This window comes from Pyrus communis, chromosome 13, assembly GCF_041283825.1.
Source record: "Pyrus communis isolate YQ-2024b chromosome 13, ASM4128382v1, whole genome shotgun sequence".
In the NCBI taxonomy this organism is placed as follows: Eukaryota; Viridiplantae; Streptophyta; class Magnoliopsida; order Rosales; family Rosaceae; genus Pyrus; species Pyrus communis.
Window position 1 is genome coordinate 22,225,770 of NC_142577.1, and position 16,268 is coordinate 22,242,037.

Genomic DNA, 16,268 nt, shown 5'->3' on the forward strand with positions numbered 1-16,268 from the left:
CAACTTGAGTTCAACTCACATGGATGCATTTTTTGAGGTCACCGGTTTTGCTTGTATCGTTTAACTCGAGGAAGCCAAAAGTACAATGTCGCCTTATGTGGTAACAGGGCAATTTAAAATTTTTGAATTAGTATATTATACTAGGCACAATCACTACCATATTACTATCGGTCAACACTCGTGTGATTTTATTTAATTTTTTCAATACAAGTGATATTTTATAATAATTTTTTTTCCATTAGAGATAAAAAATAAAAAGGAAACGAAGGGAGCTGATAATGGATATAATGTGGTGGTTACACATTATTCATAAGAATTTAATGTGGGGATTACACATCAAGATACCATCTGTTATAGTACGTAGAATCACCATCTCCGAATTCTTCTCCTTAATTTATGTTTCCTTGTGTCATAGATCAACCCAATTGCAGTTTTATTTTAAATTCCTTCCATATATGAGAGTAATACCCTATATATTGTAAACATTTTATATTCTACATCTCTGGATCCTTCTCGTTAATTTATGCTTCTTGTAGTATAGGGTATTCCTACCACTTATGGGCTAAGTAATACCCTATATATGGTAAACATTGTATACGCACAGTCGTTTAAGGAATAAAATTTCTACAATACCCCACATTAAAACAAAATTCATATTTTTTAGAAGAATAATATTTCATATTTGGCAGGACCCATTAATTTGATGTTAAATGAGAATTAATGGACCAAACCCTAATTCTATACCGTTTCATATAAATGTGCTCACACCTTAGCGAATATGTATATCATTTACAAAATATGAACAACTCAACATGTCTCATTCTACTAGTTTGTCTAATTCTAGTCTTTCTTCCACTAAGCCATTGCAGCAGGGCTGCGAAGATCTTGCAAATGGAAGTTGATCTCATCGACCAAACCTGCAAAGTAACACCAAACTACGATCTCTGCGTCTCCTCTCTCAAATCAGACCCTCGAAGTGCGTACGCCGACGTTGCAGGCTTAGGCCTCATTATAGTTAACGTAGCCACTGTTAAGGCAACAGATGTTGTGAACAAAATCGAGGAGCTGCTTAAGCAGAACCCTGCAGAAAAACCCTTAAAGTATTGTACTCGCTATTACCGTAAAGTTTTGGAAGCTGACATCCCGGAAGCCAGTCATGGTTTTCGTTCGGATAACCCTAAGTTTGCAGAGGAAGGCATGATCGGCGCCACTGGCGAGGCTGAATCATGTGAGAGTAGTTTTTCTGGCAAGTCTCCTTTGACAGATATGAACAAAGGTTTCCAGGATGTTTCGAATATAGCTGCAGCAATTGCTAAAATTTTGATTTAATATATTAATGGACATGTTCTTGTTGTTTTACCTTCGAAGTTATAACACGGTTTGAATTTGATTATTTTACTATCCTATCTTTTATTCACCTAAAATGATTAATTAGATAATTCAATTTTGATTAATCTGTAATCTTCATGTTGTTTTATACATACTGGATAACAGCAGTGATCAATAGAAATTGTGAAAAAGGCTAAAAAAATGTCATGCTAGCAGTAGTTCTAGTTTTAGCATGCAACAATGTTGGGAGTCACTAACTTCTGTTTACCAAATTTGTTCATCAAGTATGTGTTGTAAGTGAATTTATATTTAAATGATTAAATCAGTATAACATAGGTGAGATCTGTTTATATTGTGGACGCTAAAGTTGTCATATTTTAAAATTGCAAGTGAATGTTTGTTTCAAATCATTTCATTTTATAGTATGTTTGGAATGCCATTTAAATGAGAAATGGTGTCATTTTGTTATTATATATCCTATCTTTTTACCTCGCTAAAACGTTTATTTGTTGTAGAGGTGGGCTCGAAAGACCGAAAAACGGAACCAAAACGGAAAAAAAAAAAAAAAAACAAAACAAAACCGAACCAAAAACCTTTGTTCAGTTTTGATTTGGTGGTTCAAAAACCAAACAGAACCGAACATAATGAGATATAAATTAATATTTTATTCACTTATCTATCTTAGGTATTCAATTTCCAAGATCAATTTTGAGTAAATTATTAGCCAAATTTTAATCCAAGACTAGGTAAACCTAACTTAAAGCCTAAAAATGTTATAGTCTTATTCACTATATTTTTTTTTCTTCATTTTCTTTCCAATGTATAGGTTATCAAATAAAAAACAAAATGAAAAAAAAGAATTGAAACTGAACCAAATGAAAAAATAAAAAAATAAAAAATAAAGCAAAATAATTCGGTTTCTCCATTACAAATTGAAAAACCAAACCGAATAGTACTTTCAGTTTTGGCAAAAAACCTAGACCACCCCTCATTTGTTGTAACGGGCAAAGCAGGTAGCTTTTATTTATGGTAATTTCATTCAAATTGTTTGCAACATGTACTGTGGCTATTGCTAGGAGATTTTTAGTAGTGTGTTTCCAAACGGTGAGTTTTTTTTTTAGTACAGGAAGGGGAATAGACAATGGGTTAATAATAATGTGGTTCAAATTCGTCTTTGGCGAAAATCGAACCTCAAACATCTCACTTACTAGTGAAGAGGAGTATCACTAGATTGCAGTACTAAATAACTTCAAATGGTAAGTTAAGAAGCAACATAAAGTTTAACCAGCCTCATCAACTAGTAATATTTTAGTGTGATCGTAACGCGAATAGAGATTTGAACTTTATGTCTACTTTAATTGAGGACGAAGTAAGGAAAGCGTGGTTAATATAGTAGCAACATCTAATCTTTTTTGTTAATGAAATTAATTGATTTTTTGCATAAAAAAATGTAAAATCAAATTGGTTTATTAAAGTGGAATGTTAGGCTGGATTTTGATTTCTTTATATGTATTGGACTATATTAGAATCAAATCGTAGGTACATCGTATGCATATTTCATCACTCAATATTTATCTTAAATATAGAAGTACAACGATAAATAAAAAGGATTACTCGTTTTTGGTAAGTTATCTGAGAAAGAAATAAAGCAATATACACTCGAGTCATGATCTCTTTGTTATGGTCATTAAACATTGGATTTGATATCAAGGGTGAAGAATAAATGAACGTACTTTTAATGTTTTAATCTCAACCTTTAATATCAAATTAAAAAATAATAACTATACATTTTTTGATGACCTGGTAACCAAAAGAAAATTTTTGATACCTATCCATTTATCATTTATTGTTTTAGATAGGTGACTTACCATTTACGTCCATTTACCAAATTTCACCCGCAAATTCCCATTAATTCCTTTCCGCATAATGAAACGGGGCCTAGAAGTGAGTTGGAGATAACCATTCAACTCTGTCTAGTCTTATATAAATAAGCTCACACCTTGTTAGCATATATTAGTGGTCAGGATTGTGACATGTGTCACTGGATTGTATATGTTGAGTTAGTTATGCTGACATGTATTTATAGTGAAATAAACCCTTGTAATAATTCATTAATGGTAATGAGAAAAGTTTGTTGCGGATTTGTTTTCTCTCTCTTCGAGCTCTCTCTCTAGATTTCTAAGCTTTCATCTTCCATAGCTAGTGTTGACATGGTATCATCGCTAATCACGAGTAACATCATTGGTCGACGATCCTCTGCTTCCCCTCACTAGTCTCTCTGTACTGATTGTTGTCGTAGTTGTTGGTGTTGAAGCTCATTGCTGTTGTCGGTGGTTGAAGTTTGTCGATGTTGTCATTCGTCGGTGATCGTTGCGAACCCTAATTTTTTGGATTCTTCGTTTCATAGCTGGTTTTCGGCTGTGCTCATTCATCTTTGTGCTTTAGGAAACTGATATTGTTCATCCTCATATCTCATAGATTGTTGTTGTGATCTTGATTTCTTGATAAAATCTTGTTTGAAACCTTAGCTTTTGGGAATTTGTTCTCTTGGAAATTGTTGTTAATTGAAAGATTGTAGCATAATTTGTGGTGTGGATTGTTCTACTTTGTTGTAGTCTGTTGATTGATTCCGTTTGTGAATTTTTATATTTGCATTGAACACATTGTGATTTTTATCATTGAAAATGGTTACCTTTGCTCAGTTGGCACTTACTCAATCGCCAATTTCGTCTCTAATTCCTACTATTGGTAATACTGTTATTGTCAAACTTGATGACTCTAACTATGTGACTTGGAATTTCAAAATGGAGTTACTACTTGGAGGCAATTAACTTTGAGGTTTCCAAGTTTGTCATCAAGAGGCTTTTTGTTGAAATACTTATTATACGGAGGTGAACCAAAATGTTTATTATAATGCAATGAAGATATTCAGACCCTTCTACTGGTGAATAACTTGATTTCAAATACAGATGTTTATGTTCAAGCAAAGAAGGAGATGTCTATTGTTTCTACTAGTAGTGTGTTGTCTTGCCTAAGTGAAGCTACTAGTATTGGAGATGAGAACCAATTTTTGGGTAAGTATGGCTCTTATGGACCTCAACATTATGCAACAAATGAATAACAGAGTTATATTTCTTATGAGGGTCAAAGTTACGAAGATGGTGCAGTTAAGTTTAGAAAACTTACACAATACTCTATTGAGGTTGCCTTTGTTTTCAACTAGGAATGATTGGAACCGTGTTATTGCTATTTGCTTAAAGAAATTGTTGGAGGGATGTCAATAACATGTTCATGCTGTTGTGCAACAGCCTAGTGGTTGTTTTATCATTAAAAATTAAATAATATCCATACTTACGTTGGACGCATTCATCAAAAAGAGAATAAAAGATTTGGCCATTCTGTTTTATCCTCTTTGTTGGCTGCCAAGGTTCATTCAAATTCGTCTATTAAGGCAAATGATGATATGAGAGAAATGAAGGAGAGTCATGGTCTTGATGTTAACTATCATGTAACTTGGCATGGTAAATAGATTGCATATAATGAGGTTAATGGTGATGAGGCTCTCTCCTTTGGATTTTTGCCTTGATACCTTGATGAGTTTGTATGTGACAATGATGGATCTTTTTGTACGCTAGAACTTGATAATAATATTCATCGGTTTAAAAGGTTATTCATATCTTTTGGAGCTTGTGTTAAATGATTCATATGGTGTTGGCCAATGTTGTTCCTTGATGGTACGTTTTTGAATGGAAGATATACTGGTACTCGCCGGAAATTGAGTAAACTTTAAACATTCATAACTTCTTCAATACTCAACGAAATCGAGTGATTCAAAAACGAAAAATCATACTTCTCAACGAAACAAAGAGAATGGTACCTTTCTCGATGGCTAATTCATCGTGGTTTGGCCGAAAAACGGCTCGAAAGTGGCCAACTTGAGACCAAGATAGCCACTTTCGAGCGGTTTTTCGGCGAAAACACGGTGATTTAGCTATCAAGAAATGTAACATTCTCTTCGTCTCATCGACAAGTATGATTTTCATTTTTGAATCACTTGATTTCGTTGAGTATTGAAGAAGTTATGAATGTTTAAAGTTTACCCAGTTTCTGGTGAGTTTTCCAGTTTTTCCGGTGACCAATCATCTTTCAGGTTATTTTCCAACCATCTCCGGTAACCATTGGGCTTCCAAAAAGGTAAAATCTTGTTCTACACTTTCCTATCTTCATTTTGATATATTATGGGTCGAATTTGGTTAAGAAACGATTGAGTTACGAAGCTTTGAAAATTGCCCAAACTTCCGGCCAAAAGCTTCGAGACACTTAACATAGTTTTTAACGGAATGACCAAAATAATGGATGGTGAACAATCTCAAGAAACATTTCTATTGATTCTTAATCTCAGGGACCAAAGTGATATGTTATGTAAATCTCATGAACCATTTTAGCTAAAAAAACCTTACTAGATTATAGTATATATTAAGTGATAGTATACATGGTTGATGACTGTTGGTATACATTTGCGACTTATTCTCTTTTAACACAAATCATGTATGATCATCTACCATTAAATTTGATATGATCCATATGATACTACAGACGAAAAATGAATTAATGCACTTTAATATTTTAATATTAACTCTTAGTATTAAATTCAAAGATAAATAGCCATGCTAGGTACTTTATGCAAAGGATTCCCATTTTTTCCAAAAAATAGGAACTAGGTGTGGGGTTCATTTCACATCGAACTTTAACGATCCGAACTGTCTAGTTTGTAAGTATTGATTCATAGATCATCTTTGCAAAAATTCAATTCAATCCAAAATCATTTGCCTATTTAATTGTCAAGATAAAATTTCATTGTTTATTATATAACAAAGTATTCATTATTTTTTTGAACCCAAGTAGATGGCTTAAATATTTTCGATTTGACTAATATTTTGCAAGAATGATCTATGAGATGCAACTTGAAACATAGACGATTCGAATCGTTAAAATTCGATGTCGTGTGGATCTTACAACTAATCCTCATTTTTATGAAAAAATGGGATCTCTTCCCTTGAAGGCTTTCTAGCCATGCTTATATAACAATTTTGATGTATATTAATTTACCATTAATTGTTTTAGGGGTGTGATATCCACACATCCCATTTTACTTCTCACATTACCATTAATAGTTTTAGGGGTGTGATATCCACACACCCCATTTTACTTCTCACACACCTTTTTAATTTTCGGCTGTCGAATCAGATGAATTGAAAAAGATCAATGAACATAAATTATCAAGGAATATGTGTGAAGTAAAATACAGTGGGTGGATAGCACACCTCTTGTTTTAATGAGGTCACTTGTCATTTACACCATTGACCAAATTCCGCACTTGATTTCTCATCAATTCCTTTATGCGAATCAAACGGCCTAGGATTGAGTTAGAGATAAGCATCCAAATTAAACTCTGGACAATCTTATCTAAATGAGGTCACACAGTAGCATATATGCACACCTTTCAGTTTCTCAACATCATCAACTCTTACATAAGCATCAACAAACTTCTCAAAACATTTTTTGTCTTGCGAAAAATGAGGTACTCAGCATGTCTCATCCAACTAGTTTGTCTAGTTCTAGTGTTTCTTCCCCTAAGCCATTGCAGAAGGGCTGTGATCTTTCCAATGGATGCCAATCTAATCGATCAAACCTGCAAAAAAACACCCAACTACAATCTCTGCGTCTCTTCTCTCAAATCGGACCCTCGAAGTGGGAAAGCGGACGTGGCCGGCTTAGGGTTCATAACGGTTGACATAGCCAAGGATAAAGCAACTGACACGGCGAACAGAATCAACGAGCTGCTTAAGCAAAGCCCTAGTGACCAACGTTTAAAAACTTGCGCTACCTTTTACCATACAATTCTGGTTGCTGATGTCCCAGAAGCCAGTCAAGGTTTTAAGTTGGGTAACCCTAAGTTTGCAGAGCAAGGCATGAACGACGCTGCCGATGCGGCTGAAGCATGTGAAAAGGAATTTTCCAGCAAATCTCCTCTGACCGATAAGAACAAAGTTGTCCATGACCTTAGCAGTATAGCTGCAGCAATTGCTAGGCTTTTGCTTTGATATATTAACAAAAATCATGTTACCTTGATAATCAATAATTTGTTCTGGCTTTATATTCTAAATTTGATTCTCGTTCGTTTGAGAAGCTGCCGTTTTATCTTATCATTCTTCAGTATATGGATGTATATATAGATGGATGTGAAATCTCCCATACACGCATAAATTAGAAAACTCCCTGTTCCTATGTAATTACATCTCAATTTTTTCTCCTTTTTGCGCAAACTTATTTGGATGTAACGACAATAAAAAAGGGGGGTTGCATTTGGGAAAATGTGTATTGCTCTGTCAAGGGACAAAAAAAGAACAATGATCACATTTTCATCTCGAAGGGTATGGTGGATTTATTAGATGTGTGAGCGAGGCTTGAAATACATGAGTGATGACCGTTGGGATTAAAAGACTGAAACTCCTAAAAGATTATCCCACACTGTTTGATTTGGAGGTCAAAAAGTATGTTATCGCTTCATATGGTAGTGGATCACATAAAAAATGAAATTAGTCTGTCATCAATGTGTGATGAGATTTTTCTATATTAAAAATAAAATAAAATTAGCTAGCTATTTTAACTTTTGTAATCATAAGCTGTTTTAGCAAAAATTGAACTTCATTGTTGGAGATGCTTTTAGGAGAATCTTTAAAAACATGAGTCACTAATTCAAAATCACAATCCATCTTTACAAACTTATTTGGGGTTTTTTTCAATTAAAGTTTTTGTATTGAATCGTTGTTCTATAACTTGTTTGATTCGTTTGGATTTGATTGATTTTGTTCTGAAGAATAAGGGCAAAGAAGACTACGAACTTACTAACTCGATGAAGAAACTGCAAGTTGAGGAATCATCGTCAAGGTAGTCCGGGACAAATTTCAAGAGAAAACCTGTTATTATATTTGTTGTGGACATGGCAGGTAATTTCATTGAATTTAATCCGGTTTTCTTTGTTTATTGTAGCAATGTGGTTGTTCTACTTGATTCATTTCATTGATGATTGAAATGGTTGTTCTTATATCTCTTGATCCGTCTCTGGTGCTATCATCACAGAAGCATTTGCATCCACATTTCCTACTGTAATCGCTTACGTGGTACATACACTTCGTTCGGCTAGCCCAGGTACTTTCAGGAGTAATATACTGTATGCTTGTGGTCTTCTTTACAAGACATGGTTGCCTCTTGTGTTTGCAATGTTTTAAAAAACACGCCCCAAGGCACGCCTAGGCGGCTTTGGAGATGGAGCTGGGGTGAAAACGCCTCTGCTCAGCAGTAGAAGGCGAAACATTTAAACGTGGCTGATGCGCACCTAGGTGGTTGATGTGTGCCTTAGGTCATTATAGGCCTTTTTTTATATAAAACTTCTCCACAACCTTCTTTATTCGATACTCAAGTCCTCGACAACCCCACATTCTTCTTCTTCTGTGTGAAACACTAAAACCCTCATTTCTCTTCTTCGCACAACACTACCAATTGAGCAGGGCTGCCACCACGCAACAAAAAGGAAAGTGAGAGTGAGGGAGAGTGAGAGAGAAGTGAGAAAGTGAGGGAGAGTGTACCGAGTGAAAGAGAGTGGGTGGGGATGTATGTTGACTATTTTAATGTTTTAGTGAGGGAGAGAGAGAGAGAGAATGGGTGGGGATGTATGTTGACTATATTAATGTTCAAATTAATAGATATTAGTGAGAGAGAGAAGAGGGAAAGTGAGAGTGCATGATGGAAAAAAAATGGATGGGGGATGTATATGGACCATATTAATGTTGTAAAATGAGTGGATATTAACGAGGGATTATCGTTTTATTATTTTCTGATGTATGTGGACCACATTTAGATGAGTGATTTCCTTTTTGTTTGTATGTTTGCGAGTTAAAATTGTTTTTCTTGTGCAATTTTGAATAACAAAGGATATTTAAAGTACTATATAATACACACACACATATGGTATATATTAAATATTAAAAAATTTAGATAATGTAAAACTTTGCCTCATGTCTTAAGGCTTTCGCCTAAGCAAGGATATCTAAAACATGTCTCACCTACACCTTTGCCCCTTAAAATATTGGTTTGCATTCAACAAGATTGACGTTGCACACACGCGTTTTAGATATGCATTCACACACATACAAACTGATGTTCCAAACAAACACACACGTCGTTGAATATACTTCCTAACCATTTTGATTGTGATCATCTAAATTACGGTCACGGACTCAAAATGCAGCAGTTTTACCCTTCTCTTGAGTTTTATAATTTCCCCTTTTCACTGTTAACTCACATATGTAATACGCACTTTGCGGTTTTTCTTTTATATCCGTTGTCTTGAAAACTGCTGTTTATGCAATGGATGGAAGATTTTGAGACATTTCAAGCAACAGTGAGTAGACATATATAGTTCATACTCTTCAAATTTAGCTCAGATCCTCTCCCTTGTGTTGGATGAATTTTATAAAAACTTGCGGTCTGTTGGGAGTGTCTGCAGTTTCTGGTGCTGGAATGAAGGATTCTTTAATTAATCCGTTGAAGCAAGTGCTGAAAAGTACATGGAAAGCCATAAGTAATGCCTGAATTCCAACAGACCTATATATATTGAAATGCTACTGAATAGGGATGTGTATAATTGATCTAGTCTTCACAATTTTCTGCTTCTTGTTGCTTTTGTAGGGTTGATGTGGACAAGAGACCGGCAGAGAAGCAACGTTTAGAGGAGGAACACGGAAAGGAGAACATGGAGAAGTTGAGGAAGGATATGGAGAAGTTCGGGGGAGAAACTGTGGTCTTGAGCACTGGTTTGAATGACAAAATTGGAGGGGCAAAGCCATGATGGATGAAGACGATGAAGATGAAGATGAAGATGAATAAGTTGGCAAGTTTGCACTTTAGTGATACTTCGCGTTAAGTATTAACTCACTAGTTACCAAAAGGGATTGGACGATATCACTCTGGATGGGCATTGATGAAGATTAGAGTAATTTGATCTACGTGTTTGGTTGGATGATGAATCGTAAACTTAGTAATTCGATCTACTGCCAGCAGTTTTGTTAGTGCGGAATGACACGCCCGACCCCGATATTCTTCAAATACCTGAGGTAGGCACGTGCTGGCCGACACCCAAAAGTGACGATGCCATACTAACATGCATGTGAAGTAATGAACATAAATAAAACTTATAAATTTAAATACAATGCTTATGCAATTATGGAACGTGTTCAGAGCATACAACTAAAATAAGACACTAGAAAGGAAATAATATGACAGTGAATGAACAAAGAGATAGGTCATACACCGAGATGACTCGAAGGTACCGATGCAGGAGTACCTTAATGCCGAAATTGTACGTCTCGATTTTAAGTCCTGAGGGGGCGCAGAACAAAACATGAGTGGACCAAGTTGATACTAAAATAGTTATTCAACAACGTATTAACCCCCAAAGTTTATGAAAACTCAATAGTATAATATGTAATAGGTTTTCTGAACACCCTAACATGCCATAAAACTTTTGTAAAACATATATTATATATAGTGTGTTTAGTAGTGGTATATATAAGGCATATACATATATATATATATATAATATTTCATTCACCCGAAGGCATATAGAACACTTCTTCATTCATCCGAAGGTTCTACATCACGCCCCCGTAGGCAAATCATTCGCCCGTAGGTAGTATCATTTGCCCGTAGGCACTACATCTCCCGGCCAAAGCCAATAGAAGTATCTTCTGCTCATAGGCACCAACCAAACGCCCGGTCATAGCCAATATAAATGTTAATTGACCCGTAGGCCCCTACATCACCCAACTAAAGCCAATATATAGATATAATTCGCCCGTAGGTAGAACATACACTCGTAGGTAGGACCTCCATAAGAACATTCATATAATATTTCTAATATATATATATATATATATATATATATATATATATATATAACTATCTTAATCAGAGTTCAGTAGCTAAAACGTCATATCATAAAACCACGTTCATAAGTATGTATATAGTCATCCATCATATATACCACAAGGAACGTAAGGTCGGTAAAGCATGATATTGATAAAGCATGGTAACCAATTCACTCATAAACGTTGCATAAAATGTAATCATAAAATCATGATTTTCATGTATGCATTTCTAATAGTAAAATATGCATTTTGGAAGGGGTTCACTCACCTTACACTGTTGGCAAAGAGCCGTGCAAACAAGAAATGACAGAAATGTCATACACAATTGCACCTAAGCACATAAAAATACCAATTAATAAAACACTATCATAACAATTGAATTTAGGAAAACGGACGTCGGAAACGGATCCAGGACATTGAACTTAGCCTAGGAGGGACCGAAACCCAAAGAAGTCAACAAAAATCAATGTTGACCAGTCCGATCAACGGTCAGCATTGACTGGAAGTCAACGGTCAAACGGGTCGGGTCAACCGGGTCGCTGGGTTTGGGCAAAGTCAACGAGCCTGGGGTTTTTGGGCCTAGACTAATGGGTTGTCAGGCCCAAAGGTTTAGGCCTAGGCTAAAGGGTTTTGGATTTCTGGTAAAGGTAGGCATAAAAACCGCCAAACTGAAAAACTGAATCAAATTGTGACAAAAAAAAACCCATAAAAAATCGCGTTGACCAAAAAAGTCAAAACCAGAACAAAAAACCGAACTAAATTGTTTCAAACAGTTCCAGTTCCAGTTTGGAAATATTATGAATCGGAGGAACGGGACTGAATCGCTTTTAATATAAATTATTGTTTTATTATTATTTTTATATAAATAAGACATTTTTCCAAAAAGACCATGCGCATAAGCCCAATATTTTTCTTCACTTCTGTCCCCCTCCTTTCTTGTTTTATCACTTTTCTCCCCCTATATTATTTTTCTCCATTCTTTTCCAATATATTATGCATTATGTACATTTTAGTTTTAGTTTAAGACCTACATTTTGGTCTTGATATGAGTCTTTCCATCTTTTGATTTATATTTATATGCACACTTTGTATCCTCCAGTCACAAATCTTGTAGATCTAGTAGTGGAAACTCAAATTTACTTGAATTTGTGGTTGAAATATGTGTTTGGTATTTGAAGTAGAAAATTAGAAAAAACATATATATAATTTTGGTTAGAACCGTAAACCGGCATGAACCGAATCGTATGATTTTAGTAATAAATTTAAGCAGAACCTCATCGAACCGAACCGTTGAAATTTTCTAGTTCCGGTTCCATTTTGAGGGTGGAACCGGGCTAAACCAAACCGTGCCCACCCGTAGTTTCTAGGTCATAAGTTAGTGTATTGGGCCTAGTATTAGGTTTGGGTTTTAGATTTCTGGGCTAGGTTAATAGGTTATGGACATGGGCCTAGTTCTAGAGTTAAAGGGGTTTGGGCCGGATAATGGGTTTAGGGCTTGGGCTTAGTTTTGGATTGGGTCTGATTATAAGGCCCAAAGATTTAGGCCGGTTCTTGATGGCGGGTCGGGTTTGACCCGTTCTAGATCGTGGGTCAGCCGGACTCCACGAAGAAGAAAACCGGATTTTAGCCAGGAATTCTTGAGCTCCGATCAAGCTTAATACTTAACCAAAACATGCAATTCAATATACCAAATTGAAGCCCGAAAAATAAGGAGTCGAAATATACCTTTCTTGTGGCCTGCCATGTCGAGGTTGGCCGAAAAGCCTCGGTTTCCTCACCAGAATCTGGGTAAATCTCCACAGCACTACAATTGCGTCCAAAGTCGATAAAAACTCCTCAAAACGTCTCGAACACGACTCTAAACTCGATTAAGAGGACTAAGGACTTACCTACAACAAAAACGGCAAGAACTCGCCAAAGGATCCTTTGAACAGTGGTAGTGCCACTGTGAAGAGAGAGAGAAACCTTTCTGCGCTTGGGGTTTGTGAGTTCCAAGTCAATCGATGGAGGAGGTTCATAAAGGTGGAAGTGATCACTGGAGCTACGAGGGTGGGTGGTAAGGTACTAAGAGAGAATAAAAGAATGGTGCAACGAGGGTGGGTGGTAAGGTACTAAAAGAGAATAAAAGAATGGTGCAGCGAGGGGGGAGAGGGAGTTGTGAGAGAAGAGATAGATAAGGGAGGTTACGGTGAAGGGAGAAAAGGAGGAGAGTTGGGTCGAGGGGACAAACCCAAAAGAAGTGGCCCTACAAGGCACACAAATTAAGACTCAAAAGCACTTTTCAAAACAAAATATCTAGCCCAAAGTGGACATTTATGAAAGTACCCTCATTCCAAAAACCTAAAAATAAAATATCGGGACAGGTTGTTACAAGAAATCTATAAATTTTTACGTAAATTCATCCATGTGGCAGCTGGCAGTTAGGTGCAACGCATTAATCATTCCAGCTCAATATTGCAGAGCTAGTGGTGAGAGTAACTAATTTCCTCCTAAACTTTTAATTACGGCTGGTTTGGTATGGGATACCAAACTGAAAACGGCATATCAAGTCCCAAACCGACTATTTTCAGGACGAAAATTTGACGACCAATCCCAAACCAAAATTTGGATATTCCCGAAATATTTTCAATATTTTGGGATTTCCCGAAACCAAACTTGAACTCAAATGAACCTGCATTAAAACCGCAATTTAAAATCAGAGATTGTGAGTGAATTGTTGAAGATTAAAGGTCGAGAAAGAGACCAAGTGAAAAGATAGTCAGGCATTCGTCTTCCTCCTGACCTGAGCTCCTAATTTGAAACCCTAAGCCCCAATTTGAAACCCCAACCTTAATTTGAAACCCCACACATACGGAGAATCGCTGAAGAGAATCGGAGGTAAGGAAGAAGCAGTGAGGTGTGGTGGTGGCCGAAGTGGAGAAAGTTGGTCAGAGTCAGATTGTGAAAGGATGGGTTGATGGGTGGCCTTTGAGCTTTGAATTCGAAAGGAGAGACAGAAAAAGTCTGAGACTTTGGCGAAGGCAGAGATGGGAGAGAGCGAGATGGGAGAGACTTTGTCTAAAGAGTCTGAGTCTTTAGATAGCACCCATGTGCTTTTCTGCACACTCTACTTATTTTAATATTATATAATAGGCTATTCTTTATATGTTTGCAGTTTGCTTGATAGAAATTTAGACAGCACACAACACATCATGTGCTTTTCTGCACACTTTGCTTATTTTAATAATATACTAGTATATGGGCAAACACAATGTGTGTGAGAAAATTTTTTATTTTTGTTTTTGAAATAGAAGGAGAGAGGAAGAGAGGAAAAGAGTGATAGAGAATGTGGGAGTGGGAGGTTTTTTGTTTTTTTTTTGTTTTTTTTGTTTTTATTTCATTTTTAAATTAGATATATGTTATGATTACATGTAGGTGAGGCTTTCAAAGAAAAAAACATTAAAATTTTGTTGTGTGAAATTACATTTCTGCTCCATATTTCTTATTCATGTTCTGTTTTAATTAGAGGGTTAAACTGGTAATTTCATAGGGTTTTTGATGACAAGAGTGTTTTATTAATTAGTAAAGATAATAGGCTATTCTTTATATGTTTGCAGTTTGCTTGATAGAAATTTAGACATCACACAACACATCATGTGCTTTTATGCACACTTTGCTTATTTTAACAATATACTAGTATATGGGCACACACAGTGTGTGTGAGAAAATTTTTTATTTTTGTTTTTGAAATAGAAGGAGAGAGGATGAGAGTGATAGAGAATATGGGAGTGGGAAGGGTTTTTTTATTTTTTTTTATTTTTTTATTTTTTTATTAGAGATATATTAGGATTACATGTAAGTGAGGCTTTGAAGAAAAAAAAAACAGCAAAATTTGGTTGTGTGAAATTACATTTATGCCCCATATTTCTTATTCATATTTTGTTTTAATTAAAGGGTTAAACTGGTAATTTCATAGGATTTTGGTTGACAATGAGTGTTTTATTAATTAGTAAAGATAATAAATATTAAAGTTCGATTCGAGACATGGGTTTTTTGCACACATCATGTGCTTAAGTGCTTTTCTGCACCATTATAGATATTTATTAAAGTTTGGTTCGGGACTTGGATATCGAATGGTGTTAAGATGTGAGACCGAATCCCATACTGAATAATTCGAGATCAGTTCGGTTTCGGTACTAAAATTTTTAGAATTTTTGGTTGGGGCTTTTTTTAGTTCGGTTTCAATGTGATTTGGGAATTTCAGTATTTTTTTTCCACCCTTACTTTTAATTACCAAGTAAAAAAGAGTCAGGCAAACAAAAGAGAAGCTTACTAGTTGTTACTAGTACTCTTAAGTCTTGACCTACTAATGGTCGCGTCAGCCTGTACTTATTTATTCTGGAATATCATGAAAGCGAAGGTGTAATGAACTAGACCACCAGGTCCACCACCCAACCTCATGAAAAAAAGAAAGCTTTCGAATTTATTCTCCTTAGCTTCTAGCCACTACATGATTGGATTAGTGCACATAAGTTTAGTAAAGTTAAGTAGGGTAGTGTGTTATCCGTCATTTTATGCATTCGAACTTAAATTTCTCTTTCATCTCACCTTGTAGTTTAAATAAATTTTGTGTTGCACGTCGATTATACTAAAAAAAAGATTAACATGATTAATGTAATAAATGCGTTATCAACAATTTATCCGGTTAGAGATAACTTACTCTTATCAAATGCATTTAGCTAACTTGCAGACTTGCAACTTTGTAAACAAATTAACTTGAGATCGTATACAGATTATTGGATTTAACTTGTTTATCAATAGTAGATAAACATCTAACTCGGAATGGGATCGAAATGGGTCGGGTTTAAAAGACTATATTATCATATGCATTTAACTTGACGAATTAGATAATTCATTAGTTCCATGTAAATACTATCACCAACTATATTTATGTTTAATTATTAGAAAAAT

The 16,268-nt window shown here is 35.4% G+C and overlaps 1 long non-coding RNA gene and 3 pseudogenes across 1 annotated transcript; 3 read left to right on the forward strand and 1 right to left on the reverse strand.

The window, feature by feature from the left end:
• The first annotated feature begins 798 nt into the window (after positions 1–798).
• Positions 799–1,329, forward strand: LOC137736207 (cell wall / vacuolar inhibitor of fructosidase 1 pseudogene; annotated as a pseudogene).
• A 5,548-nt stretch (positions 1,330–6,877) lies between these two features.
• LOC137736687 (cell wall / vacuolar inhibitor of fructosidase 1 pseudogene) lies at positions 6,878–7,548 on the forward strand (annotated as a pseudogene).
• Positions 7,549–8,332: 784 nt separating this feature from the next.
• LOC137736208 (GPN-loop GTPase QQT2-like) lies at positions 8,333–10,481 on the forward strand (annotated as a pseudogene).
• A 109-nt stretch (positions 10,482–10,590) lies between these two features.
• On the reverse strand, positions 10,591–13,662 carry LOC148691949 (uncharacterized). The gene is made up of 3 exons (XR_015954674.1): positions 13,044–13,662; positions 11,587–11,649; positions 10,591–10,770 (listed from the first exon to the last, which is right to left on the reverse strand). It is a non-coding gene; the product is annotated as an uncharacterized LOC148691949 (long non-coding RNA).
• Between the last annotated feature and the right edge of the window lie 2,606 nt (positions 13,663–16,268).